This window comes from Puma concolor, chromosome B4, assembly GCF_028749965.1.
Source record: "Puma concolor isolate L17-30 chromosome B4, mPumCon1.1.hap2, whole genome shotgun sequence".
In the NCBI taxonomy this organism is placed as follows: Eukaryota; Metazoa; Chordata; class Mammalia; order Carnivora; family Felidae; genus Puma; species Puma concolor.
In genome coordinates, this window is record NC_141673.1 from 36,023,864 (window position 1) to 36,036,976 (window position 13,113).

Genomic DNA, 13,113 nt, shown 5'->3' on the forward strand with positions numbered 1-13,113 from the left:
TTTGGTAACTTCTTGGGCCAGTATCTTATAAGAAGTTTACCTAGATAACGTTCTTTTGGTTATATTTGAAAATAATAATACATATTCCACTAAAGACCTAATTTATTGTAGTTTATGTATCATTAGACTTTCTTCTCTCTGTGTATATGTGGAATCACTTAGAGGACTTAATGACTTGTGAGTGATGTGTTCCAGGGGAGGTCCTACAGAGACATTGATAAATAGTGGAAAGGGCTTTACATTTGAATTAGATCAGAATTTAAATCCTAATTTTGGCTACTCACTTTTGTAAAACTTGCATGGCTTTCATGGCTTTCCACCTCACTTTCCTCATCTGTAAAAGGATAATAATTAATAATTCTCTTGGGTTAGGAGGATTATCAACTAATATCCAATTGAAGAACCCCTTATTATAAAGTCTAGAGAACATTAAACTATAAAACTATATAGGAAATATTATTTCATTTTAAGCTGCTTGAATTCTTTATGAGAGCTATTTGGTGCATACATTACTAATTATTAAAATAGATAAAATCTTACACATGTTTTTTGCATAATTCTTAATTTGTCATAACTTTGATATAAATTACCTTAGAAACTGCATCTCTAGTAACTCATGCTTCTCTTTATAAGCCAATAGTAAAAGACCAATTATATAATTGTTTACTAAATTTTAAATCACCTGAATTTTGAATCTGGAAATTTAAAGCCGAAAGGACCAATTAAATATAATTTGCCTCTTCTGATGGAAAAATCATGCAATTGTTCTATTTTTTTTTCTAAGTAGACCATTTCGTGCCCAATTTTCTCCAACATATTTTACACAAAGCATATGGAATAGCTTTTTTACATCTTCCATCAGGCATGTGGAGATTGGTGAGAAAATAGATCATAAGAAAACATTTTTAAAAATACATGAAATACATTCAAGATGTGTAAGGGAAACCAAATGCAGATTTTTACATGGTCTTGCCTATTTAGAAGGAGTGAGAAAACATTGGATTCAAAGCCTTGATCTCACTTTTGTTCAAATACTAAATATGAATAAACAGTAAAGCAATATATTTTGTTTTCTATCATTTTCATGATGCAGGAAAAAATTATTCAATTAATATTTGAATTAGGTTAGTTGACTATATTTTAAGAATCTGTTTATTAAATCAAACAGAAAAAGCAAATACAGTTCCTCTGGAGCAACAGCTGTTTAACAATTGTATATTAAAGATTAGAAATGGACATTCTCTGGGGCGCCTGGATGGCTCAGTCGGTTAAGCATCTGACTTCCACTCAGGTCATGATCTCGGGGTTCATGAGTTCGAGCCCTGTGTCAGGGATCTGTGCTGACAGCTCAGAGCCTGGAGACTGCTTCTGATTCTGTGTCTGCTTCTTTCTCTGCCCCTCCCATGCTTGTGCTCTCTCTCCCTCTCAAAAATAAGTAAATATTAAAAAAAAAAAAAGAAATGGACATTCTCACAGTCATTGACATCTATACAAATAATAAAACTTTAAGTAGAAGAAAGAAAAAATATCATGGGATATTTTTTAGTCTTTTTCATGTTCTTTTAGCATGATGCTGGAATGTGTAACATTTAATTGTACACATGTGTAAAAATGAGATATTGAACTATTTATGGCTTCCTAATTTATGGCGCTATGCTAATAACTTTATGTACATTTTCTCATGTAATTATGATAGCAACATTATACATAGGTATAAGTAACAATTTTTTTTCGAATTGAGGAAACTGAGGTTCAGGATTTCAAGAAATATGTCTAAGATCACACTTCTATACAGTGGTAGAGTTGGATTTTAATTTCAGTCTTTCGGTTTGAGAGCTTGGTTTCTAAATCACTGAACTATACTACTTTTTATATGAGTATGTTGATAACCCACGAGAAGGTATTATTATATATTCCTACTTTCACATACAGTGACATATCTGTAATTATACATATATTATCTCATTTTAGTTTTAAGACTGTCTAATCTTATGAGTTCTGTACATAACACATTTTAGCTTAGAGAGGTTAAATTTATCTCAGATCAAATAGAAAGTGGCAGAGTTGAAAATTTAAGCTTAAGCCCCCTGACTACTCATGTCTTAGAAGGGATTGTTATTCTAGTTGTGTGAGTTGTTCAATTTATAAGGATTCATGTATGTGCTTTGTATATTTTTCTTCCTCCCTCTCTCTCTCTCCCTTCCTTTCTTAGAATGCCATGCACTTATTAGATTACTAGGTAAGATATCTGGCTCCTTATTTCAACAGAAATTTGTTTCCTTTCTGCTATTAGCTAGATATTACTGTGGATATAAATTTAAAAAAATTGAAGCTAGCCCTCAAAAAACTCAAAGCATGATTTAAGGAAAAAAAAAGACAACTGATTTTAATGCAATGAGATAAGTATTTTTTTAGTTGTTAGAATAACTATTCTAAAAGTGCTATAACATTCACTCAGCCTTGCATTGGGGAAATCTGGGAGAAGAGATTACTCTCAAACCCTGGGATGGAGTAAAGCTAACTACTAACTTGCCCTAATAAATAATGTGTTCTTATCCTTTGAGTTAAGCTACTACAAGTTTACTCAATTAAAAGTATGCTTTAGGCCGCTCTGCTTGAGAAATCTTGCACCTGGCTCTGTTGGTTATCTTTAGCTGCTGCCAGCAAACAACTCACAATGAAGACAAAGAAGGAGAGACCACATTCCAAAACAATGTTAGCTGTGTAAAGTCAGGGGATTTTCTACTATGTGCACAAGTATATCCCAAGCTATTGTTAGAGCCTGGTTTATTGTAAACACTCAAATAACTTTGAAATAAATGATTATGAAAGTAAAAAGTAGACTTTGACACAAGATACACAAGGTGTATACACCTTGTGTATCTTGTGTTCAAATCATCATCTCCTTCAGCTTCTACCTTTTTGACTTCAGGGCACTGGGGAATAAATGCATCCAACTTATATAGTAGTTCTGAGGGTTAAAAATAATTTATGTGAAGTATAGGTTTCTTCAGTTATTTATAAGATGTAACAATTCTTAGAATTGATAAGTACATATAAAAATTATTCAGTAATGTCACCAGAAAATTGTAAAACCAGTGAGTTGTAGAAAGTGTAAAGTGCTTTGAGTCAAAGAGATAGTGTAGTGAACTGAACTTGAGTTTTAGCAGTAGAATTTCATTTTGTTTCTGGGTCCTGAATTTTATACCTCTTCTTTAAGTACATTGTTTGACTCTCCTATAAAGCTTAGATAGTAACACTTACCTTGTGAGGTATAAAGTGCCTGACAAGTAGCAGGGATTCTATAAATGGACCTAGCTAGTGATTATTGTGGATTGGAACAGTCAAGGGAAGTTTTACATAAGGGAAAAGGGTAAATTACAGAAATATCAAAACATGTCAAAACTACCAAAAAAAGAAAGTACTTAAAAAATTAGAGAATGGGCCATGTAATAAATTTAGCAAACTCATATGGAAAGTTAAAATGTTTGTGTTGATTCAAAATTTGTGTAAGAAGCAGCAGCAATTTTACTTAGTAGAAAAATTATGGATGTACTACAGCCATAGCTAACTTTGCTTACAAATAAGAACTAATATGTATTGTTCCATGATGAGCACTTTTAATGGGTAATTTGTTTAGTCCTTTGAAAGGTAATGATATTTGTGGCACCGGGGTGTCTCAGTGGGTTGAGCGTCAGGCTTTGGTCTAGGTCATGATCTCCTTGTTCCTGAGCCCGAGCCCCGTGTTGGGCTTTGTGCTGACAGATCAGAGTCTGGGACCTGTTTCAGAATCTGTGTCTCCCTCAATCTTTCTCTGCCCCCCCTCCTCTCAGACTCTGTCTCTCTCTCTCTCTCTCTCAAAAATAAACAACATTTGAAAAAAATGATTGCTTGGTAAAAGGTAATGATATTAGTATTATTATATCTTTTGTGGATTAGGAAAGTGAGGTTTTCCAAATTAAATTATTTGGCCAAAGTCAAACATCCATTAAATGGATTGCCAGAAAGTAATTACCTACCAAACTGGTATTTTTCCAAATGTGGGTCATGAACACATTTATATTAGTACCTGTGGTATTTTTATTTTTATTTTTTTAAAGTTTATTTATTTTGAGAGAGACAGAGCACAAGTAGGGGAGGAGCAGAGAGAATGGGGGACAGAGGATCCAAAGCAGCCTCTCTGCTGACAGCAGAGAGCCCAATGTGGGGCTCAAACTCACAAACTGTGAGATCATGACCTGAGCCAATGTGGGACACTCAACCAACTGAGCCATCCAGGTGCCGAGTATTTTTAAGATATATACTTCTGGGCTTCACCCCAGATACACTAAATTAAAGTAGCTTAGGATGGACCAGGAATCCATATTTTTAATGAACAATCTAGAAGAATCTTATATATAATTGAAAATCATTCACTTATCTTTACCTTAAGAATTCAGATACTAGCCCTGGTTTTTAATACAGTGTTATATAAGTTAACTAGGTTGCCTTCAGTCTCCTCATCTACAGAGTGAGGAAAATAATAGTTTCTGTTCATAAAATTATTTTGAGGGTTGCATGAGCATGGATAAAGCCTTTAGTATGAATCTGGTAAATTGTTAGTATTCAATAAAGTGAGCTATCATTACTATTTAGTCATTTCCTTCAAGATTTCCTTGTGCTAGAATGAGCCTCAGAGATTAGCTTATTCACTTTAATCATTACTGTCCTCACATTCATTCTCTCAAACTGAAGAGTCCTAATTTTCTGGTTTTTCATGGAGACATTCCATCATCTTGGCCATTTAAATTACCTCTTCCTAAGCTTTTTCCATCTACATTATATCTTTCATTTCTCTAGCAATCACACTATAGAATATTGCAGATGGGGCCTCACAATAATTTCACAGTAGGATAAGCTTATGTTTTGTGTTAGTTTCCTACCCTTCCTAATGCTGCCCAGCCGTTTTAGTCTTTTTGTGCACATTAAGGGGGAAAAAAGCCAAGTCATTCAGTTTCCTTTTCCCAGATTGGAGCTAAGAGCTCAGAGCCCATCATCTTAAAAAATAGTCTTAAACTTGTTTTCTCTAAATGCATTATCTTAATTAAAATAATAACTTTATATTCTCATAGTGCTTTATGAATCAGAAAATACATTTGATCAGAAACCATAAAGGTACCATCTCATTATATATTTTTACTGTATTTCTTAAAACACACATACACACCCACAAAGTCATAACGCCAAACCAAATATTTTTCATCCCTCATTTCAAATCTTATCCTACAACCAATATGAGATAGGATTTAAGAATTACACCTGCAGTACATATATCCTGTAAGAAAATAAATTTGAGATATTTTTAAAAGAATAAAATATTTAATAAAGATACGATGTGATTAGATGTGATTAAGCCAAAGTCTCCTGATATCTGACTCAGTTTTTAAACTGTGCTCAACTGAGTTTTGATGGAGCCAGAGGGATGGCCCTAGACAGCTCAGCTCATAGGAGTGGATGGACTAATGGATCCTGAACAATCAAGCCCTTCAGCCCTTTCACCAGAACAGCCACTTCAAGTGTTACCATCTGGCATATCTTTAAATGAAGAAAAGATGCCATGATTAAGACAGGATTAAAAAGTACTGTACTGGTTAACAGACAACCCCCAAAACTGTTTTTTAACAGACAACCCCAAAATCTCAGGGGATTAAAACAATGCTATATCTTCAAGAAAGGACTGTGCTTCTTTTTGTCCACATTTAGAGACCATGAACAGCATCTCTGTTTACTCTGACAGAGAAAAAGTTAGATGTCCCAGGGATGATACTTTCAGGTGCTTCTGATGACTTTTCATCATCTAAGCAACTCACAGTCATGCCTAACTTTAAGAGGTAAAGAAGTTTACTCCTACTCTGCGCCATGATGGAGGAAAACTGGAAATAGCAGAAAACAGAATGACCACTACAAATTGCTAATGTTATGTAAAAAGGAATGCTGAATAAAATGGAAGATATAAACACCAACATAATTCCTAATCTCATGAATCTTAGAGGAATAAGTTAATTCTGTTGGAACAGGATTCATAGGTGAATCACATACATTTTCATCATAATATAGATATACAGAAACAGAACCTGCCAGGATATAAACAATAGAACATTATGGAAAATGAGACCTTAAAGATCATTGATCATGTGTGCCACTGTAAAATCCTTCAACCTTTCTATTTCCCAGTCTCCTTAGCATAAGTTAAAATTATAGTTAATATGACAAATGACTAATAATAATTTCAACTTTCATAAAAACATGGACTCAAAATTTTTTTTACAATATATCAAGTAAAATACCAGTTTATTTTTAAACAAGTGCTTAATTAGCTTTTAAAAAAGCCACATATTTAGATGAATATCTTCTATCATAAGTAAGACACTAGTTGGTACCTTTTGATTTTTTAGCATATACTTTCTGCAAGCCTATCATAAATGCCTATGATAAATGATTTCCATTTATCAACTCCACAGATCTGAACCAATAAATACATTTTAATATCTAATCAAAGAAGAGTTGTAAGAGTCATCAAAATTTCTTCAAAATTTCATCAAAATTTCTTCCAATGTTCTTCTAATTGCCAATCTTGAAGCAACAAATGGTATAAAGTTGAGCATAATAGGTATTTTCTTGTAAATAAACATCTCAGATAACCTTATTGCAAAGTTTTAAGAAAAGAAAGGCTAGTCTCCTTGGAGAGTGAAGGAAGGGTTCTTCTGGTGAGTAAGGTTGGGCAAAAATTGAAGGCTGAACTCTCTTCAGATTTGTCTTTCCAGTTTTTCTGATCCCCAGTTCCACTCTTCCAAAGCAATGCCCAAATCCTAATATAAAAATAAAAACATGGCAGTATTATGCATTTGATTTATGTTTTAATTCTGTAATCAGCCTAATTAGATTTTGGGTCAGACTTTTAGCCATGCCTGCCTTATAACTATTACAAAATAAGATACGTATTTAAGGTATAATGGGAACTCTGTCGTTTTCTGATTTCTTGAGATGACCATTTAAAAGCCTGCTTAAAAACCTGAGCCTATTTTTGTCTTTTTTTAAAAATTTTTTTTTAACATTTATTTATTTTTGAGACAGAGGGAGACAGAGCGTGAACAGGGGAGGGGCAGAGAGAGAGGGAGACACAGAATCTGAAACAGTCTCCAGGCTCTGAGCTGTCAGCACAGAGCCTGACACGGGGCTCGAACTCACAGACTGTGAGATCATGACCTGAGCCGAAGTCGGACGCTCAACCGACTGAGCCACCCAGGCACCCCTATTTTTGTCTTTTATAAAGCTCTTCACAATTGTTAGAAGCAGCCAGCCAATACTTGAGATCTCAAAGATTTTCCTAAATTGGGATTTTATCTCAAAAGTGATATGTGATGATATAAAAATCCTGATGCATTTGCATGTCATAGATTACTAGCATTACATTTTCCTTTAGGAAAAAAAGAAAGAGCTGTTACATGATCAGTCTCCATAAGGAGAGCAATACAACCCAGAACTCCACAATGAGAGTCTGGAACCACTGCTAGTGGAACCACTAGCTAGTACTAAGACTGTAAAGGTAAGGGTTTAACTAGCAAAACAGCTCGTCCTACGTAGTTCAATAGAGTGAATTAATTACAAGGAAATAGAAGAGCTAGGAAGCCAAACAAAGGATGGTGAGGCAACCCCAAATTACTAAGAGTAGATGACCATGATCACCTTTGGATTTGAATCAAAAAGAAACAAGGATGATTACAGGTGAGACAGTCTGTATTGTATGAATGGAGGTCTGGGTCCTTGGATCTCTCACAAGAAGATATATGTAAATATCCATGCTCAGAATTAAGAGAGCCAGATGGAAAGTAGCAAACACAAAGTAGTTTGTTAAAGTGAAAGTACACACTCCGGGTGAGAGAGTGTGCAGGCTCCTGAGATGAAACTATCCCCTAGGTTGTTTTGGATTTGGATATTATTGGGTGTCTCTGGGCTGGGAGGAGTGGGGACCTACAGTATGGTGGTATCTAATGGAGGCTGCTTCCAATCTTTTGGGAAACTCTTCCCACCAGGTTTGGGAGAGTGTTGATCCTGCAAGGTTTGTACTGGAACTGTCATGGCAACCTTTCTTCATCAGTTGGGTCTGTTCCCACAATGCAAATGCATTATCATTAGTCTAGGGGTTACCCTGGGGCAGAGGTGGAAGAGGAGAATACATTCTCTGCACCTGTGGCTCTTGATTTGTCAGACCCAAGGTCTTGGAAGCCACAAGGTTAGGATGTTGAACTCTTCAGCTTATAATGTGCAGTGTTTGTTTGTTTTATCACCGTCCTTGCCTCTATAATCCCCCTTCAAAGCTTGTGCCTCTATTATTCTCCTTCAAAGACTTGGGACTCTATCTTGGGGTGGTCCTTCCACTGCTCATGTCTAGCTTCTACCTAACAATATGACCAGAGTCACGTCCAACCAGTGGAAATTGGAACTATGGTGGAAGCTGCCTGATGGGAATTGGAAAAATGGAGTAGAAATTGACTGCTAATCATTTGCTTTCTTTGAGTTCTCCAAACTCCTTATGGTGTTTCTATTGGCTTAATCCAACTAGAACCGTGTTAGTAAATGATCCTTGGAAAGATAATTTAAGGGATTCAGTAACTATCAATGCAAATTAGGTTGGGAGAAGTTCAGGGAACGAATTGAGAGCAAATGGAGAAGTGACAAGCACCCTCATTTTCATGAACACTCTTCAAAGTTTGGAGGGTAGTGATATATTTGGATTCTTAAGAAATCATCACAACATTTTAAAATTTTATTTAATTTATTTTTTAATGTTTGTTTATTTGAGACATACACACACACACACACACACACACACACACACACACAGAAAGAGACAGAGTACAAGTAGGGGAGGGGCAGAGAGAGGGAGACACAGCATCTGAAACCGGCTCCAGGCTCTGAGCTGTCAGCACAGAGCCCAACATTGGGCTTGAACTTGGGAATGGTGAGATCATGACCTGAGCCAAAGTCAGATGCTTAACCAACTGAGCCACCGGGCACTAAAATTTTGCTTTAAAATCATTTTGTTCCTGGAAGAAAGATTGCCTTAAAATTTTATTTGGTAATCAGTTATAATATGGTCTAAACATTGCCCCTTGAGTCGGGAATTTCTTTCTTTTATTTCTGATCTCTGATCATTTAAAACCAATAGCTATTGTTCGTGTTCATTAAGTTAAGTGTTATAAAAGACAACAATGTTCATTTTTATCCTTCTTAGTGTTAGGATAATAGTACTATGCATTCTAATCTAATGTATGTATTACTTCTTAAAATCATCAATAACTGTTTTGGAGGTTCCCATTCTCTCTCTCCCTATGACATCTTTGATTTCCTATAGTCTGAATTATAGTATCCTTCATTATGAAATAGACACCACATGCATGATATTGTTCAATGGTAGTTTCAAGTTGTCTGGCAACTTTGAAACACAGTGTAGCAGATTTACTAGAGCTGAACATAAGGGTACCCTATGCCCAACATTTCTGCTCTTTGACAGTATTCATTAAAAGACATGTTAAAGAAAGTTCATAGCAGTGTCATTTACAGTAGCTCCAAACTGGAAACTGTCCAAATGCTCATTAGTGGTAAATTGAACAACCGATTTACCAGTAAAATCAATTATTGTAAATAATCTGAATAAACCATCTACAGCTATACAAGTCATTGTGTGTGAAGCTAATTGAAAGAAGCCAAACACAGGAGCATATATTATTCCATTAATATAAAATACAAGAGAAAAAAATATTTAATCTATGCAAATATAAGTCAGCATAGATTCCCCTTGGTGGTGCATGGATGGTGACTAGAAGGGAACACAGGGGGGTTCTGTGGTGCCAGCAATGGTGTGTGTGTGAAACTTTTACCAAACTGTACATGTTGCTATGGGCTGAATTGTGTCCCCTTAAAATTTATATGTTGAAGCCCTAATACCTAAGAATGTTAATGTGTTTGGAGATAAGGTTTCTAAAGAAGTGATTAAATTAATATTATGCCCCTAGGATGGGCCCTAATCCAATTTGACTGATATCCTTATAAGAAGAAGAGGTTGGGCCATACAGAAAAAAAGGGCAAACGTGCCCAATAAAAAGACTATGTGAAGGTCTAGTGAGAGGGCAGTTATCTGCAAGCCAAGGAGACAGGTCTCAGAAGAAACCAAATCTTCCAACACCTTGGTCTTAGCCTTCTAGCATCCAGAAAATAAGCTTTTGTTGTTTAAGCCACTCAGTCTATGGTATTTTGTTATGACAGCTCTAGAAAACTAATACACATGTATATTAGTCTTTATGCGTACTATCCTACACTAATTTTTAAATTTAGTATGACATATATACCACTTACTATGTAATACCCAGAAAAGTCTTGGACGATATTCTCTACATTAATATATCTATAGCAAAACATAGGAGCATTCATATTAAGTGGGATAAATAAAAATTTGATAATAGCCTCGTTTCTATTTGTGTCAGGTTTAGCTGCTAAATGAATTTTGGCATCAAACAAAAAAATTGAAAAGTAAAAGCAAGTCCTTTAGTTTTTAGAGCTTTATGGACTTGGAAATGTGGATAATTCATTATGGACCTGGTCTAAAATAATATTTAAATAAATGTATAATAATATGTATTTGCAACTGCTATTCTTCCCTATAGTAACATCAATTGCCTTCTCAAATAACCTTGGAATTTTCACATTGTCATTTGAACCACCAGGACCCTTAATATGTTTAGGGCACCTTGAATTAAAGCATAGTAAATATAAACACAGGGTCTTTGCGAGAAGAGTTTGGATCTACTGTGAGCCTTGTACTATAATACAGCCAATATATTAAAGAGGCCAATAAAGTGAGACCGAACGAATAAAATAACTTATGAAGTACTCTGAAATATGCCCTTGGAAATTATACTCCTTTGAGCCCAACTTCAATTCCTAGTAAAACTATGTCATTAACATAGAATAGTACTGGGACTATTAAATAGGTTTAAAAATATCATGAGTAAAATTTGATAGCCTTTTACTAGAATTATAAAATAGAGCTGATAGAAAAATAACACTTTTATCCTTATTCAGAAAGTCACTTGATCATATCTCAAGGGAAACGCATGATCTCATTTCAGGCTAAGGGAGGCGTGCACCATCCTAAGCCCCATTAATTAATGAACACATTTGCTGCTTTTATTTTCATCTTACGTGGTCAGATCCATGTGATACGGAAAATAATTCTGACTTTTACTTGCTGAACTGTATGTTTCCTGCAAAAATGAGTAAGCTCCACAAATCAAATTGGTATTTAAGTAAATTGCCAAATGCCAGTGTGCATCACTCACAAAGTCCGTAGTTTGCTTTCTTCTAGGAGGTAAGAAGGTACTGAAAATATCTGTGAAGACTATAAAATTGAACTTATGTTTAATACAGGAGGAGAATGGTAGGAATCTAGGTCAAAGAAAGGTTCAAGAGAGGAAGTGACCTTTGGAGGAAGACTTGATATTATGAATATTTATCTGATATCCTTTGGTCTTCTTCAATTCATGCGTGAGACACAAGAGGCTATTTTCTTCACAGCCATTTTTTTTTTTAAATGGGAAAACCAAAGAGTATTTGACAATGGCAATGCATTTATGATGTTTAATTGCAAAAGTTGAGTTCCAGATGTAATAATAAAAAAATGTTAAAAGAACACAGGATTAGGCAGAATCAGGCTGCATAGTTCTCCCCTATCTTTCAGTTTGGAGCAGGAAAACCTGACAGGAATTTACCTCAACACTAATTAGATTACCAGTGACTGGGAGCTGTAGAGGCAGAGTATATTCTCTACCTTGCAGTGGTATGAGAGAGCAGGCAACCTTCACATTACATGTAGAGAACTGATCTAGTTATTGTTATGTCTACTATGTACCAAGTATTGTGCTGAAAATTTACATACAGTGCCTATAATTTATAAAGCATTGAATGTTCAGAATAATTGAGCAGCTGGCCCAAGTTTCCCTAGCATGCAGCTGACAAATCTGGAATTTGAACGTGGCTCTTCACTCTTTAAAACACACCTAGAGAAAATATATAAGATGGGAGGGGGTGATATTTAAAAATGAACAGCAGTTTATGAGAGTTTGGAAAAGTACTTTCTCAATTCTGATGAAGTGAGCCAGAAAGAAAATTGAGTTGAGGAAACAAAACATCAGGCACAATTACTCACCAGAAGAAATGTTAGATATGTAAGAGTAAAGTGACTTTGAAAAATAGACAATTGAGATCTTTTTGAAGATAAAGATGTTTTGCTCTACTTTTCTTGATATTCTTTGGATATTTCATATGTTTGTAGAATGAATGAATCACCAAGCTATCAATATTTGGTTGGAATGTTAGGGATATATACAAAGACTTCTATTTGGAGAAGCTAGATGTTAGGAAAAGAATTTTAATATTTCTCTTCCTTAGGATAAAATATTCTTCTTCTTCTTATTAGAAATTAGGACATGTCCTTTAGTCATTTGGTTTTCTGAGAAACTCCCACAAATCCCTGGCAATAAGCTTTACTTATTTCTGTATATGCTTCTGGTAACATTTATCTTAGCCTGTTCTGTTAAGCACCTTTTTCTTCTATGCTATACCTTTGCTATCCCTTTGTTTAGCTGCTTGCTATATCCTTTGTAGATAACCGCACTATCTAGCAGAATGCCTGCTGTATAATAAATATTAAATATGTCCAGAATATGTCCTCCACTTATTTGGCCACCGTTTTCTATATTTCTGGATAGTGTGGGTTTTGGGGAAGGATTACCAAACATAAATCTCTACAGTAGTCCTCATTTGAAATGCAAATGTAACTAGAAGAGGAAATGCATTAATTTGCTGAAGCCCTCACTTAAAATGCTCTGGGAGAATGAATTGCAGAAGAGAAATTCTGACAGTACTGGCAAGAGAGGGAACCCCACTTAGAATCACAGAGAGGGTGGTGTTGGGAATTATAAAACCATAGCACATTGCTTATTTTATAAATAAAGCAACCAGAGTTTAGAAAATTGAAATGTCTGACTCAAGGTTGTTAATTCAAGAAATAAAACC

At 35.1% G+C, this 13,113-nt stretch overlaps 1 long non-coding RNA gene across 1 annotated transcript in view; it reads right to left on the minus strand.

Annotated features, from left to right (window-relative positions):
- Positions 1 to 4,875: 4,875 nt before the first annotated feature.
- The window catches only part of LOC147579014 (uncharacterized), a 236,871-nt gene continuing 228,633 nt past the window's right edge, over positions 4,876 to 13,113 (minus strand). Inside the window, exon 3 of the long non-coding RNA XR_015253119.1 lies at positions 4,876 to 6,848. This is a non-coding gene — a long non-coding RNA (uncharacterized LOC147579014). The remainder of the gene's footprint in view (positions 6,849 to 13,113) is intronic.